This window comes from Ips typographus, unplaced genomic scaffold, assembly GCF_016097725.1.
Source record: "Ips typographus isolate SLU unplaced genomic scaffold, UJ_Ityp_2.0 IpsContig34, whole genome shotgun sequence".
Classification (NCBI taxonomy): domain Eukaryota; kingdom Metazoa; phylum Arthropoda; class Insecta; order Coleoptera; family Curculionidae; genus Ips; species Ips typographus.
Genome location: NW_028098573.1, coordinates 1,012,469 through 1,029,548, shown reverse-complemented (window position 1 = coordinate 1,029,548; position 17,080 = coordinate 1,012,469). Strand labels below are relative to the sequence as shown.

General features: G+C 32.7%; 1 long non-coding RNA gene across 1 annotated transcript; it reads right to left on the bottom strand.

Annotated features, from left to right (window-relative positions):
* Positions 1-1,035: 1,035 nt before the first annotated feature.
* On the bottom strand, positions 1,036-11,477 carry LOC145739689 (uncharacterized). Its single transcript, XR_014181174.1, has 3 exons — positions 11,195-11,477; positions 10,843-11,049; positions 1,036-5,626 (listed from the first exon to the last, which is right to left on the bottom strand). It is a non-coding gene; the product is annotated as an uncharacterized LOC145739689 (long non-coding RNA).
* Positions 11,478-17,080: the final 5,603 nt, after the last annotated feature.

Sequence of the window (17,080 nt, the reverse complement as noted above, 5' to 3'; positions counted from 1 at the left end):
AAGCAAGGTGGAAAATTTGATGTAAGAGGTGAAATAAAAATAATGGTAGGATATTCAGATAATGGTTATCGTCTATGGGATCCTGTAAATAAAAATATAACTTTAGCCAGAAATGTTACTTTTGATGAGAGTCATAACATAAAAAACTTGAACAATGATACAATTACTTTTATAAATAAAGTGTGTGACTCAAATGAAAGATTTGATCTACAAGAAAACTTAGAATTGGATAAAGAAAAAGATGATAAGATTGGTGAAACACATGATTATGAAGAACCTCAAAATGGTGAGGAATCAGACAGTGATAATGGGATTAATGACAATAAAAGTTTAAAGTAATAGATTAAGACGAAGACCAAATTATTTAAATGATTATGTTGATCATGAAGATATTGAACATATGGCTTTAAATGCAACATTATTTGTGGATGAAGTACCCAGAAATTACAGTGAGATTGAAGAAAGGTCAGATCGAGTCTTTTGGCTCAATGCCATTGAAGAGGAGATTGAATCCCTAAATCGTAATAATACATGGACATATATCAAAAATTCACCACATAAGAAACTAATAAACTGCAAGTGGGTGTTTAGAATTAAAAGGGATGAACAAGGAAATATATTGTTACGGTTTGGGCCTACTATACTCGAGTCAGGAAGAAACCGATGCGCCGCAATATCTGGCCGGGCGCGTATTAAAGTAGGCCACAGTTAGGAGGCACCGCACCTGGAAGATTCGAAGCAAATCGCGAAGCGTTTCGCGGTTATTCTAGAACGTGGTTTGTGAATATAAAAGAAGCGGCGTCGATGACAGAGAGGGAAGTAGAGAGAGTAGAGTAGTAGTGAATTTGGGAACGCGGTAAAGTTTAAATAGCGGAGTAATTGTGGAATTGTAGTAGTGTTTTTAGTAGCTGTGTTAATTATTGTACGGAGTGTTTTAAAGTGTTAATAAATTTATTAATTGTTGAGTTAAACTGACTTTGTGTGAACCCACGGGAAAATCGTAACAATATTAAAATACACTGTGTGTAAAAAGTCCGGCAACCCTGAATTATTTCGCAAAATATACAACTCATTGAAAAATATCCTATATAAATATTGACGCACTTTAAACGTTTTACCGTTAGGTGACATTCAGGAATATACAGGGTGAGCCACAATATGGCAATGAATTGAGGTTATGTTTTTTCTTATGGAATGACCATGTTTCAATGACGTTTTCTGATTCGCTCTCTCATTCTGATCACATTTCATGTAACATGTTGTATGGTTACCTTGAACAGTTTGGCAGCTATTTAATTATTAAAGACAAATTTGCTTTCATGGTATCCCATGTTTATCGATAGTAATTCTCACCTTTACCTGATTGTTACATTTGATAGTAGATTGCGGGTACCTATTTTTGACATTAGCTGGTAGTGTCAATAATTTTTTGTACACAATGTCCCTTACAGAAAAGGAACGTGTAACTCTGCTTATGATAAGAGGTTTTGGCGGTAGGCAGAGGACGTATTTTGAAACCGTGGAACAGTTTAACATTAATTAAAAAATTGTGCCATCAATTATTAACATAGTCGGACCGAATTTCCAGCATACTTGGTTTCAACAGGATGGTGCGCCACCACATTTTGGAAGACATGTACGGGCGTACTTGGATGAGGTGTTTCCTAACCGTTGGATAGGTCGTAGAGGTGCAATAGAGTGGCCTCCTAGATCACCGGATTTGACGCCTCTAGATTATTTTCTATGGGGTCACTTAAAAAATAAGGTATATGCAACAAAACCGACAAATTTAGATGATTTAAGAAGAATAATTATGGATGAATGCAACCTTATAACACGCGACATGTTACAAAACGTCATTGAAAAATTTTATTTTAATTTAGCTCATTGTCAGAAAGTTCAAGGGGCACATTTTCAGCATTTAATCAAATAAAAAATGTTTACTTATTTAAAAGTGTAGTTTTCTTTAATAATTAAATAGCTGCCAAACTGTTTAAGATAACCATACAACATGTTACATGAAATGTGATTAGAATGAGAGAGCGAATCAGAAAATGTCTTTGAAACATGGTCATTCCATAAGAAAAAACATAACCTCAATTCATTGCCATATTGTGGCTAACCCTGTATATTCCTGAATGTCACCTAACGGTAAAACGTTTAAAGTGCGTCAATATTTATATAGGATATTTTTCAATAAGTTGTATATTTTGCGAAATAATTCAGGGTTGCCGGACTTTTTACACACAGTGTATAAGGCAAGACTAGTAGCACGTGGTTTCTTGCAACAAGAGGGCTTTGACTATAATGAGACTTATGCACCAGTTGCAAGATTAACAACGTTAAGGACTTTGCTTGCTGTTTCAAATTTTAAGCATTATCACATAGAGCAACTTGATGTAAAGTCTGCATTTTTGCACGGGGAAATTGAAGAGGAAATATATATGTCGATACCTGAAGGATTCCAAAATGCAGGGAAAGTTTGCAGATTAAATAAGGCTCTATATGGTCTTAAGCCTGCACCTTTTTGCTGGAACAAAATGAATGAATGTGATTGTTTCATCAGAAGTGAACAATTTATAAAGTCTAATAGTGATCCGTCTTTATCTGAAGAAACTTAGTGAATCAAACATCTATTTGCTGTTATATGTTGATGATATAATAATTATCAGTGATAACAAAAGAGAGATAAATGATTTAAAAGTAAAATTACAGAACAAGTTTGAGATGCAAATTATGGGAAAACTAAAGAATTTCTTGGGAATAAATATTAAATTTGATGAAAAAGGTATGTGTTTATGTCAGAAAAGTTATATTGAATCCATTTTACGTCATTTTAATATGAGTAACTGCAAACCAATGAAAACACCAATGGAAGTTAGAGGTTTTGAGATTAATGAGTGTACTGATACTGAAAATCAGTCAAGTGAAGAGAACTGGCCTATACGACAATTAATAGGTTCTTTAATGTATTTGATGTTGGCGACTAGGCCAGATATTTGTTTTGCAGTAAACTTGTGTAGTAGATTTCAATCAAAACCTTCACAACTACTTTGGCAAAAACTGAAAAGAATCTTGAGATATCTCCAAGGAACGGTAGAATATAAGTTATTTTATCCAAATGATGATAATAATCTGCTAGTTGGCTATGCAGATGCAGATTGGGCAGGTGATCTAGAAGGAAGAAAATCCACAACTGGATATCTATTCAAGATTTTTGGTTGTGTAGTATCTTGGACAACAAGAAAACAGTCAACTGTGGCGTTGTCATCTACTGAGGCAGAGTTTGTAGCATTGTGTGAAGTTGCAAAAGAAGGAGTATGGTTGGTAAGTTTATTGGAGGATTTGAGTTTCCAAAAGACGGTTTTCACTATTTTTGAGGACAACCAATCTTGCATGCGACTGACAACCAGGTTTGAACATAAAAGGCTAAAACATGTAGATGTAAAGTTTAACTACAGGGTCCGGCAACCAAACTTGCTGATTTGAACAGGGCGCCATGGAGGGAGTGGGTGTAAGACATGGGTGGGGATAGGCTTACAAGCAGGTGTCGGTTGGGAAGTTTTTTTGATATTAGCTTCAGTAGCGAAAATGCATTGGCCGAAGGAGCAACGTGCGTTTGTCGTAGAGGCCTACTTCTCCAACGGTCACTCGATCATCGCCGCGCAGCGTACATTTCGGGCACACTTCAATATTCCCCCCCGAGGTGTCGTTCCTGGACGAGAATCGATTATTTCGTGGGTCAGCACCTTCAGGAGAACTGGCAATGTTCAGAAATAAATAAAAAAGAATAGGGTTACCAAGGCCGGTAAGAACACCACAGAACATCGAGGCAGTAAGACAGTCAGTTTTACGATCTCCTCGGCGCTCGGCAAATAAGCATGCAGCTGCTCTTCGACTTTCGGATCGTTCGGTAAGGCGAATTCTGCATGATGACCTCCATTTTCATCCATACAAATTGGCTGTAGTGCAAAAACTTTTCGTACGAGATTTTCTTGCTCGACGAAATGCTTGTGAAGCGTTGAATGAAAACTTACCTTCCGATGCACTTGTGTTCTTCAGTGATGAGGCACATTTTCATTTGTCTGGGTGCGTGAATAAACAAAATATGCGCTATTGGAATAATAAGAATCCGAGAGAACTTCACGAGAAACCTCTTCATAGTGAACGTGTTTCTGTGTGGTGCGCCTTGTCGCGAGAAAGGATCATTGGTCCTTATTTCTTTGAGGAGAACGAGCGTGCGGTTACTGTGAATTCTGAGCGATATGTCAATATGATAGAGAACTTTTTTCTGCCTACTCTGGGAGAAATTGACATTAGAATATGGTTTCAGCAAGATGGAGCTACAGCACACACAGCGCGGAATGCAATGCGTGTTTTACGAGAAAACTTCCCAGGCCGTCTGATCTCCTTAAGAGGCGATCTGACGTGGCCAGTACGCTCGCCTGATTTAACCCCCTGTGACTTCTTTTTATGGGGCTATCTGAAAAGCATTGTCTACACTGATCGTCCAAGGACCATACCCCAATTAAAGGAAAATATTCGTCGAACAATAGCTGGCATACCCGTCGCTATGTTAGAAAAAGTATATCAGAACTTTGTAAATCGATTAACTCAGTGTATTGACAATGACGGGCGTCATTTGCCCGATATTATTTTCAAAACCAAATAATATTTAATTTCCCATTTTGTATAAATTTGATAAAAAATAGTTAAAACGATATCTATTTTCTTTTTTGTTTTATTCACCTTTCAAATCAGCAAGTTTGGTTGCCGGACCCTGTATATTAAAGACTTGATCACTGATAATGTACTTAAGGTCATGTATGTAGACACAAATAATCAGGTTGTTGATGTATTAACAAAAAGTTTATCATGTAACTTGTTTTCTAAACATGTTTTAAACATGAATGTATTCTGATTTGGTTTGTTTTAATTATTGTATTGAGGGGAAGTGTTGATTGTATGTGAATTGGAAACAATGTTGTAGCTGTCTTTTAGTGAAGTGTGACGGTAAAGTGACAATAGACAGTTATGACTTTTGGCGGCTCTCTCTTATTAGGTCTAGATTAGATTAGTTCAGTTGTTGTTAATTGCTTTTATTCACATGTTAATTGTACTATTATTTTTCACTGCACTTAACTAAATTAAACTTAGTCAATTCACTTTTTACTTAGTTTGGTTCCACACGCAAACTTTACAATAAAAGGTTGATTCTTCGATATAAATCGGAACTGGGAAGACACAAAAAGTTAATTTTGCTGTAGGATATTAATCAGTTGGAAAATAAATTGTACGTTTGATAGATATTAATGACTGATTGCTGGTCTGGTTCAATTCCAATGTCAACTTCTGCACAGTTACTCAGTTCGCCATGCGTAGGTTGATATTTAAAGAAATGACAATTTTTCAAATACATCACCATATAGTCGGGCATTAAATAAAAATTATGCGGCCAGATATTGCGGATAGGAAAAAGCTGCATGTGACATAACAGCAAATCGAAATAGAAAATAAAACTACCCAAAACCCCGCGCCCCAACCTTTAGTATATTAGAAAAATAAATAAGAATTTCAGCGTTCCCCTGTACGACTTTTTAAGCATCTCGCTTCACCGGGAGAATATCTGAAACAAAGAAAATAATATTACGACAAGAACATAAAAAACGTCAACGTGTTTTAATTGATTTCAGCTGAATACCTAAAAAAAAATCAAAAACTGTTCATTACATCCGGAGATTTCCGACAAAAACCGAAAAAGTCAAATTTCTATTTGTTTTTTACCACTTTATTAATGATTATTTTGGAATTTACTTCGGATGTAATAAAAAATTTTAATTTTTTTTTACCAAATTATTTAGTAATAAAATGCGCAACGTTGCCTCCATTTAATTAAAGCTCTATCAACAATAGTTTCTGAGATGGCAATGCTAATGCATCGAATTTGTAAGTTTTAGAATTAAATGTAGAATTTAAAATGTATTAAAAAATATGGTTCTATTTAAAAATACCAATATTTTATCTGCCACGAATTTATGCACCACCCTGCATAGTCAAAACAAGTCAAAACAATGCATAGTCAAAACAAAAAAAATTGCCCAGCTTAAATTAAAACTGACATTATCACATAGCTTATAAAAAACAAAGATCACAAAACGGTGCGCGCTAGATGTAACAAGTCTTCCTGATTAATCAATCAATGAGTAAATTCAAAAATTCAATAATATACAGGGTGTTACATTAGAAAACAAAGAAAATTTGGACTGTCACAGCTTTACAAGATACTTTTTGTAGCTACCCAAATAGTTTACTCTAATAAAAATAATCAAATCACCTTTATTGTTAATTCCTGTCTATCTGATATATTATTTATAGAAAGGGAATAGCTTGAATAATCAAATTATCTAAAAATTCAGAAGAATTTACTTGGTTTTAAAAACACTGCAACTACACAAAGGTGTTTGCTTTATAATCATAGTAATCATAAGATAAGATAGAAGATGTCTCATACAAGCGGTGTCTTGAGTTCATCATTTGTACTCACTGCAAACTACCTCATTATTACTATTACTTTAAACATGCTTTTAGATGACACTAAATATAATACATATTGATTTGACGTTCAATAATGCAATTTACCAAAGTAAATAATGATGATTATTGTTGAGATTTTTGTGTTAACGTAAAACAATAATGAAAACTGCAATGCTTTTCATTTTAATGTCAATTTCAGTAAAAATAGTTAACTGACATTAAAACTTGCTCTTTTATGCACTGTTCTAATGTAGTACTTCTTAGTGGGTAATTTGAGTCTAATTTGTTTAAGTCAATTTCTTTATAAAAGTTATGCTTTCTCACCCACATGATAAAGTAGTGAAGTATTCAGCATATACGAGATACAGATCTGTAAGATAGGCCTAATTTGCTACTTGAAGTATACTTAAAAAATACCAGACGAGAAAAATGTGTATTAATGATGCATCAGCAGGGTTAAATACCTAGGAAGTTTGAAATTGGCATTGTAATCTTACTTAGACCAGCAGGCTCTATGTCCTTCAAAAAATATACATTTACTTGATTTTAGTGTATAATTTTCAACTATTATTGAAGTATTGTATTAAAATTAAAAATATAACTATTTTAACTGCATGGGAATCTGTTTGACATAACAAAATAAAACCAAAAGCAAAGTGACAAATTCGAACTTTAGTTGACATAACAACAGATTAAACATGGCTTAATCAGCTAAATTTGTTTCCTCAAATTGAAATAATGCACAATATGCACTTAAAACTTTTTATATTATTTTTTACATTGAATAGTAGAAACTAGAAATCTATTTTCACAGAATGTACGCACTACTTCCCATCTGAGACATACCATATTTATAGAAAACGGTAAGCTCAAATAATCAAAATATCAAAAAATTGAATTTCATTAAGTATTGGATTGTTAAAAAAAACATTGCAGCTGCACAAATACAGGGTGTTACAAATTAGATGCATTAGCATTGCTATCTCAGAAAGTATAGTTGATCGAGCTTTAGTTAAATGGAGGCAAAGTTGCGCATTTTAATGCTAAATAATCTGGTAAAAAATAATTTTAAAAAATTTCATTACATCCGGAGATATCCAACAAAAACAATTAATCAAATTTCTATTTTATTTTTTTACCACTTTATTATTGATTATTTTGGAAATTCATTTTCTTCAATCAATTGCACCTTCTGGAGGCATCAATTTATGCTATTTAAGAAAATAATGTTTGTATTTAGATACAACGTTTCGTCTTATAGATACCATCATCAACTTAATATTTTAAAATACGGACTGGGACTTTTGATTTCGTTTTTTTAGTAGCTACCAACCTACCAAAAATAATGATGTGCCACACTTGTCAAAAAATTATACCTAGTGTACTTAGGTAGGTATTTGTTTTTTTTTTCAAATATGCATTTGAAATTCATGTTATCATAATTAGTAAATAATTTAGTTTGATATGATTAAGTTGTTTCATCAAAACTCAACCTCGAATTCAAACATGTGAGTATCCGAAAAATAAATAACTAACCAAAAACATATTTTTTTGTAAATGAAAAGTACCATAAGAAACTCTCTCTCTTTTTCGAAGGAGCAATGAACCTAATTATTAAATTATATAAAACTAAATTATCTACTCGTTATGACAACATATCAATTTCAATTGCTTAATTTTTTTAAAAATCTTAAAATACCAAATACATAATACGAGTAGGTACACTAGGTATATTTTTTTGAAGTGTGACACATTATTAGTTTCAGAAGGTCTGTGGCTACTGAAAAATGAAATAAAAAGTTGAGGTCCGTATTTGAAAATTTGAAGTTGATGTTGGTATTTAAAAAAAGAAATGTCGGAGCTAAAACCTAAAACTATTTTCTTGAAGAGCATAAAAAAGCGCCCCCGGAAGGTGCCATTGATTAAAGTGGTAAAAAAATAAACCAGAAATTTGAGTTTTCCGGTTTTTGTCGGATATCTCCGGATGTAATAAAACTTTTTTGAATTTTTTTTACCAAATTATTTATCAATAAAATGCGCAACTTTGCCTCCATTTAACTAAATCTCTATCAACTATACTTTCTGATAGCAATGCCAATGCATTGAGTTTGTACACCCTGTATGTTTGCTTTACAATTATTGTACTAGATAAGCAAATATTGTATCATGTAAGTAACTTCGTAGCCATCATTTGATCTGAAGAATTGACACTTATATGAATTAGATTATTACTGTTCCTTCAAACATGCATTTAGATAACACTACATACAGTGCTTTTGTAACATGCATAACTAAGTTCAATAAAATTAAAAAGACTACCTTTTCACAAAAATTCTCGGACCCCTATGTTTCTAATTTTATTAACCGCTGCTTGTGTTGTATGAATTGAAATTATACAGGGCCCAAAAACTGGGTATTTAAAATATTTTTAATCTTTCAAATGGCAACACTTCTTTATTATTCTATAATTTGGATTCTAGAAACAACCAATCCTAAGTATTGTTCTATGCAACTTGTACCACAATTGTCCTGTAAATATTGATAATTTGAAACCAATAATTTTCCAAAAGTCAGATTAACATCTTCAAAAATTATGTATGACATTTAAAAAAAAATGTAAAAAGATAATAAACCGTCTTGGTTATTGTAACAGTCCATAGAGTTCATTTTGAATAGCTGATTTTAATTTTTTTCAATTTTTTTACGTAAAAGTTTTGGGACTTATAATTTTGAAAAGTGTATTTGACATTTGTTTAAAAACAATTGAATATCAGTATGGACTATGTTGCATGAAATATGTTAAGAATTGTTTGTAGAATCCAAAACATCCTATAAAAACAAGGTTCCAAGTGTTTTTCGAAAAAGTACAGCCCTTTTTATTGAGTGGGTGTACCAGTTGAGAAATTTAGTTCAAGTATTAGTATTCACTGTAAAAATTGAAGGTGATTATAAATGATAAGTATATGTAGGTTATTACATAACATATAGACTGACAAGTGCCAGTACATAAATAGTAAATATTAAATAAAAAGTTGTAGCTTGTAGCTGCAATCCTTTTTCTTTAAGCTGGAACCCAAAACAAAAACAAAAAAGTTAATAAAATAATGTACAGGGTGATTGATTGAATTTTGACCACCCCCTTAACTTTCTTAATTTTGATTTTAGCAAAAACGTTAAATACAAAACCACTAGATATTTAGGTCTACTTTATTTTTAGATAAACAGTTATTATACAGGGTGTCCCAAATTTGAGTAATAAACCAAACTTATGTTTTTTTAAATACGATGACCAACTTTTTATTCAATATTTGAATTCTACATCAAATTCTAGGCCTAATTGATGTAAAATGTCTGTATCGATACTCAACTGCTTCCGCAGCATCTGTTACTTTAACAATGTTTCCTCGACTATGTGATTAAAGTTTAATTTAGTTACTCAAATTTGGGGCAGCCTGTATAATAACTGTTTATATAAGAGTAAAAGTAGACCCAAATATCTATAACTGTTGCTACAACTAGTTTTTTTACTAAAATCAAAAATACGGAAGTTAAGGGGGTGGTTAAATTTCAATCAATCAAGGACTCTGCTGCGAAAACATTTGAATATCAATACAGACATTTTACATCAATTAGGCCTAGAATTTGATGTAGAATTCAAATATCGTATAAAAAGTTGGTCATCGTATTTAAAAAAACATAAGTTTGGTTTATTACTCAAATTTGGGACACCCTGTATAATAACTGTTTATCTAAAAATAAAGTAGACCTAAATATCTACTAGTTTTGTATTTAACGTTTTTTGCTAAAATCAAAATTAAGAAAGTTAAGGGGGTGGTCAAAATTCAATCAATCACCCTGTACCTAAAAACTATCACTTTTGTGATAATATTTATCTGTCAATGCCAGGTTAACCAAACTGCAGTTCCAAAAAGGGCAAAAAGATTTAATTTTAGTATTAGCCATAAAAAAATTTTAGTTTTTAAGTGAATTCAGTTATTACTAACACTAAAAATTAATTATTTTTTTTACAAACTCTTTAGGTCATAAGCATTGATTCTATTCTTAGTCCTAATATTAATACTATTACTAAAATTAAATTTTGTTTTATAAACTAGGCTTAAGTCCCTTCCATTTCATCAAATTTATGCAGTACTTACTTTACAAAGACATTGTATAATACATATTAACTTAATGTTGAGCAATGTCGTTTACTAAAGTGTACAATGATAATTATTAAACATAAAACAATTATGAAAACTGCATTGGTTTTCATTTGAATGTTAATTTAAGTAGAATCAATGTACTGACCTTAAACCTTGCTTTTTTATTCACTGTTCTAATGTAAGTACTTAGTTGATCCCATTGCACACCATTTCACTCTTCAACTTGATTGATATGTTGCAATCTTCTTAGTGGGTAATTTGTTCTTCGCTTAGGTCAATTTCTTCATAAAAGTTATATTTTCTCATCCACATGGAAAAGTAGTGAAGTATTCAGCATATACAGGATACAGATCTGTGAAATAGGCCCAATTTGTTAGTTGAACCACCCTTAAAAAATTGTCAGACTAGACAAATTTTTAGTAACGTATACAAGGGATGCATCAGCAAAGATTATTCAGGTTAGGTATGAAATTGCCTAATTGTCATTGTAATCTTACCTGGGCTAGCAGGCGTTGTGTGCATTATGACCATTGAAAAATTTACATTTACTTGAATTCAGTGTATAATCTTCACCAATTATTAGACTATTGTAATAAAAATACAATTATTTTAGCTGCATGTTAATTTTTCTGACACAACAAAACAAAAACAAAAGCTAAGTGACAAGTTGGCATTTGACATCACAACAGATTCAAGTTGGCCTATCAGCGGAACTTGTTTTCTCAATGCGATACGCCGGGTGACGTCACAGTGGATGCTCGGGTGCACAATATGCACTTAATACCCAAGGAATTACAGGCGTTGTTCGTGGTTTGGTATTACTATTTGATAGTGCATCTTCACAGAGTGGAGACATTACATTCTTCTGAGATGGTATTTATAGGAAGGGGTAAGTTCGACTAAACGAAATATCTAAAAATGTATATTTATTAAGAATTGGATTTATTGTTTTAAAAGAACATTGCAGCAGCACAAAGATGTTTTCTTTACAATTATAGTACTTGATAGGCAGATGTTCAGCCTTATGCCGTAAATCCATTAACTTAATATCAATATTGAAATAATTTCAATGAAAATTGACCACTATTTACATTTTTGGTCACATACAGTGCTTTTTTTTAACGCGCAACATAAGATTTTACGTGTTAAATTTTGAAGATCATGTTAGACCATGTTGTTTTGGAACTACAAGTGTTAAACTTGACGGGTGTGTGTTTGGTACCCTGAAGCTTAAGTAAGTTTACCAATTCGGTCTAAAAAGTGTTTACAAACTAACGTGAAATCATCTTTTTTAGAAAAGATTTTATCTTTCCACGCTCCCTGTATGCATGGTAGGTGCTGGTTGTTTTTGATACTGGCAGGGTAGGTAGCAGGTAGAGTGACATATTTATTAATAACGTCAAAAGGGCATTTTATGATCGTTTGGGGTACTGTTTGGTTTCAAACGGAGGTCAATTTGAACAATTTATTTTAAAAAATACTTCTTCTGTACTTAATTCTTGATATAAAGTTAGTATTCGCATTTTGACCACCCTGTTTTACTTTCTACACCAAATTTTACCTGCTACCTGCTGTGACAGTATCAAAAACAACAAGCATTTACCATGTATACAGGGAGCATAGAAAGATAAAATCTTTTCGAAAAAAGATTATTTTTCGTTAGTTTGTAAACACTTTTTAGACCAAATTGGTAAACTTACTTAAGCTTTAAGGTACTAAACACACACTCGTCAAGTTTTACACTTGTAGTTTCAAAACAACATAGTCTAACATGGGCTTAAAAATTTAACACGTAAAATCCTACGTCGCGCGTTAAAAAAAACGCACTGTACATAGATACGCACTAAGGACAATTGATTAAAAAAACTGTAGGTTACAATTGATTGATAAAATTTCAAGCTTCACTATGGCAACATTGCATTTGTGTTATGGCCAGACCAAACCAGACGGAGAAGTACCGACCCAATCTCACAAATTATGTAAATTTTAAACGGCTTTTGGTGTTTTTCAGTTTTTTTCCCGGCAACGGTAAATACTTAATTCAAAATTAGGATAAAGTACCAAACTTAATTTTTAAATCAATTTTAGGTATGTCTAAGAAAGCCTCAAGACAGCAATATATTCAACTTCTAACTGAGCTAGAAAGTTCTGAGGTTTTAAAGTGGGGAAAAGGTACCCCAAATTTAAAAAGACAATCTTGGGAACAAGCTGCAAAGGCTATAAATTCTATTGGAGGTACCCAAAAAACTGGTGAACAATGGAAAAAGGTATATAACTTACAGTAGTTAAGACTTCCCAGCAAACACAAGCCGTTTGGCAAGTAAGCGGCCGAACGGCGGCACAAGCAGTTTTCTTATGGCAAATATTGCCTCTTTCAAATCAGAAGCGGAACGTGTACCGGTTTTCCGGATATAAACTACAGATATCTCACCTCTGGCGGTGCGCCTTCGGCTTTCTTCTATAGCTCAGGGGCCATTTTAGTACTTTCGGGCCAATTTCGGATCGCGTTCGGTCATTCGTAAAGCCGATCGTTTCACAAATAGTTTGATTTTCCCGCAATATGTTGACGTGTGTAACACTATTGACAAACTCGTTTCGTTTGCCGGCCGGCGTCACCTTGTTTAGTGGATAGTTAAATTGGTTAAATTAATCTATTTTAATTGTAAATTGTATTTTATTTTTATGTATGCTTTAGAATTGTTTGATAGTGTGTGTTGTGCATTTTACGCTACGATGTCAAGCTTTGAATCAGAAACGTAAGTACCCTAAGTAACCTAGGTTTTGAACACTAAAGTTTTGTCTTCATTAAGTTTTTTTGGCTTTTTCGATTCGCTGCCTTTAAATAAACATGATTATTAATAAAAAAACACCTCAGTAAAAGACAGGAAAGGCGAATAATTGCCAAGCAGGTGAAATGTGTGTTAGGCGATTGTTCTCCTGTGAAAAGTACAGCAACATTTAATAGTTCTGCAAAGCATTCCTCTATTGTCAACGATGTTGCTAGTAATTTAGAAATTATTCAGGAAACTAGTTCTTCCAACTCATCTCAGAATAATTTTTTGCCCATATCACTTTCTGAAATAACTACTAAGACTACTTTTGTGGGGGAACTATCAGAACCAATCTTTGGAGGCTACAACCAATCAATGATTTGTTTTAAGTGAGACTGAAAGTTTATCTTCTGAGTCCATACAATTTTTATCGAAAGCTCGAGTGAAAGTAATTCAGATAATGAGGAGTATAGTGATGATGAGCCTGGTGATAATAAAAATATAATCTCTACTACAACTTCTTCTTCTCAAGAAAGTATAACATTTTTAAAACACTGGTCACTTAAAAATAATGTAACAGACTCTGCCATTAATGAGTTGTTGCAATGGTTTTCCACAAATCCATCAGTAATTTGCCAAAAGATGCTCGAACTATTTTACAAACTCCTAGACAAATTGACATAAAGAATATGGGTGATGGTTCATATCATTATTTTGGTCTTTCAAATCAAATTAGAAAATTGTTTAATAAATTTGAGGTCCTCAAACATGTTTCAAATCCTGTTTTATGTGTTTTAGATTTTAACATAGATGGCTTGCCTATTCACAAGAGCACAAAGCAAAACTTTTGGCCTATTTTGTGCAAAATATCTAATTACCACCTTTTATTGTAGCACTCTACTGTGGCCCATCAAAACCTCCTCTAAATGAGTTTTTTGAAGATTTTGTAGTAGTAAGTTAATGACCTGAAAATAAACAAATTAAAAATTACGAACCATAAGTTTATTGACATTGAGTGTAGGTCATTTTGCTGTGATGCACCAGCACAAGCTTATGTGAAGGCTACAATGAGCTTTAATTCATATCATGGATGTGACAAATGTACTGTCAAAAGAAGATTTGTTCGTCGAATGGTCTTTTCAGATTCTAGTGCGCCCCTCAGACAAGATGAAGATTTTCTTGATGGAAAATATGGTAATTACCATAAAAGTGTAACTCCTATATGTGCCCTAGGTGTTGGAATGGTATCAAGTTTCCCAGTAGACTATATGCATTGTGTTTGTGTGGGGATTATGAGAAAGTTATTGTTTTTGTGGAGGGATGGTAGCAGGTTATATCGATTAACACCAGAGAAATTGCAACTTCTGGAAAATCGACTTAAAATATACAAAACAGTTTGGCCTTGTGAATTTAATCTACAACCTAGAAGTTTGAAAGAATTAGAGCACTGGAAAGCTACAGACAATTTTTATTGTATATAATACCACTTTTTGGTGATATTTTGTCTAATTCTGTATTCTCACATATGATGCTATTAAAGTATGGTCTGACAATCTTGTTAAACACTGAATTAAATGGCCTGTATAACTCTTATGCAGATAACTTGCTTAAATTATTTGTGTCTCATTCTGTTCACATCTATGGAATTGAATTTTGTGTTTAATTGGCAGCTGATGCCATTAAATTTGGATCCTTAAATAATGTAAACAGTTTTGCTTTTGAGAATTATCTTGGGTGTCTAAAACGATTTTTAAGGAAAGTTAATCAGAGTTTACAACAGATTTGTAACATCTATGTTGAAAATTGCCATATTTTTATTTTAGGGAAAAAACTTTTAATATTAGAACCATTTGTGTCTTATCCTACAAATAGTAGTTTTATGCTATTATATGTATAAAGTTGTCCTTAGTCAAATTGATATAACTTTTTCACATGAGAAAATTAAATGTAAGGGAATGTTATTACCGCAAGGAGAAAATTCCGAGGAAAATACATACTTTTGTTGTCCTTTAATTCACGGCCTTTGAGAAGGAAATAGTATATTCTATATTAAGAGCCGAAAGTATATATTTGCCGCTTGCACATGAAAATTGCAGCGTGAGGCGAAGCCGAACGCTGCAATCATGTAAAAGCGGCAAAAGTACTTTCGGCTCGAAATATAGACGATACTTTTTCGACGACTGACCATGCTACCTTTCACTCCTTCCACTTCATACAATTAAGTCACAACCCATATTTTTACACTCTACTTTATTATGAAAAACAGCAATATAATTATTAGTTTAAACTCTATTTTCACTGTTATTGTGGACAATGTAATTTATAGTAAACTTCTTACAATTTTGAATAATGATTGGCTCATTCTTGTTATCAGCTACGACTGCAGAGGAGGTCGTTGCATAGCTAATTTCATTTCCTAAGCTTCCGGAACTTTTTCCTAGAATTTTTTCCGATATCTGTGTTTTGTTTTGAATAGAATCTTCAATGTAGCCTTCTGCTGTTGTAGCTGAGCGCCAACCTCCTAGGCGTTTTAAAGTAGTGATACTCGCTCCTGCGTCTGCTAACAAGGTAGCCGAAGATCGGCGGAAGCAGTGCCCTGTATAACTAGACACATTAGGCAAATTTAAAAAAAAATGTGGGGTGGAGTAGAAGGATAACTCACATCGCTTGAACTCATTGTTACCGATAAATCACTTTGACGGAATGTGTATATTTCAAACAGGTATGTCAAGCGTTGTTATGGAAACGCCGAAAAAGTTGGTGAGTAGATTGTTAGTAGAAAGCGAAAACGCTCTAGAGCAGAAAATCTCTCTTTCTGCTCGCGCGCGGCAAATAACCCCTTTCTGCTTCTAAATGGAAGCGTACATGAGGTACTTTCAAAGTAAGTCGTCGAAAAAACATATTTATGTATTAGAGGTGAATCAGAAACATTTTTTATTGAGTTGTTATATTTATAGATGTAAGTACAGGGTGATTCTTTATATTTTACTCAATAGCTAACTCCATTAGTTTTGATCTGACAGCATAGTTTATCAAAGTTGTAGCATTTTTTCTGAGTCGTCAGAATGTGATATCAAAATTGACATTGTCAAATTTTTGACATGTGTTTTGACTATTTTAGAATTATCAAAGAACTAGAGAATTAGAGAGAAGAACTTATCAAAGAATTGGAAACAAATATTTGATTTTATTTCAACTTATAGCAAAATGTAATTTCAAAATTCACTTACTTACAAACACAGTAATCTTGTGGAGTAGACCTATTTTGCAGTTTTTTTAAGGTGCAAAACAAACTGATTTATTAATAACACATTTATATATTTTTCAATTTATCCTACTCAGATTCCCCTGCTAAGGTTTTTACATATAACAAAAATAATAGAATAATGGGATGACGTTAACAATGTAATTAATAGAAATGTGAATTGACATATGCTTCTATGGGTGCTTCCAATTGTCACATTTAAAAAATTTACTACTAATCATAGTATTTTACCTTGATTTTTGCCATAGTAAACTTTTTTAAAAAAAAAAGTGAGTGGGGTTTTTAACACAACTAATTAATTGTGTAGGGCAAAATGTGTAATGTGTCTCATATTAGATGTGTATTAA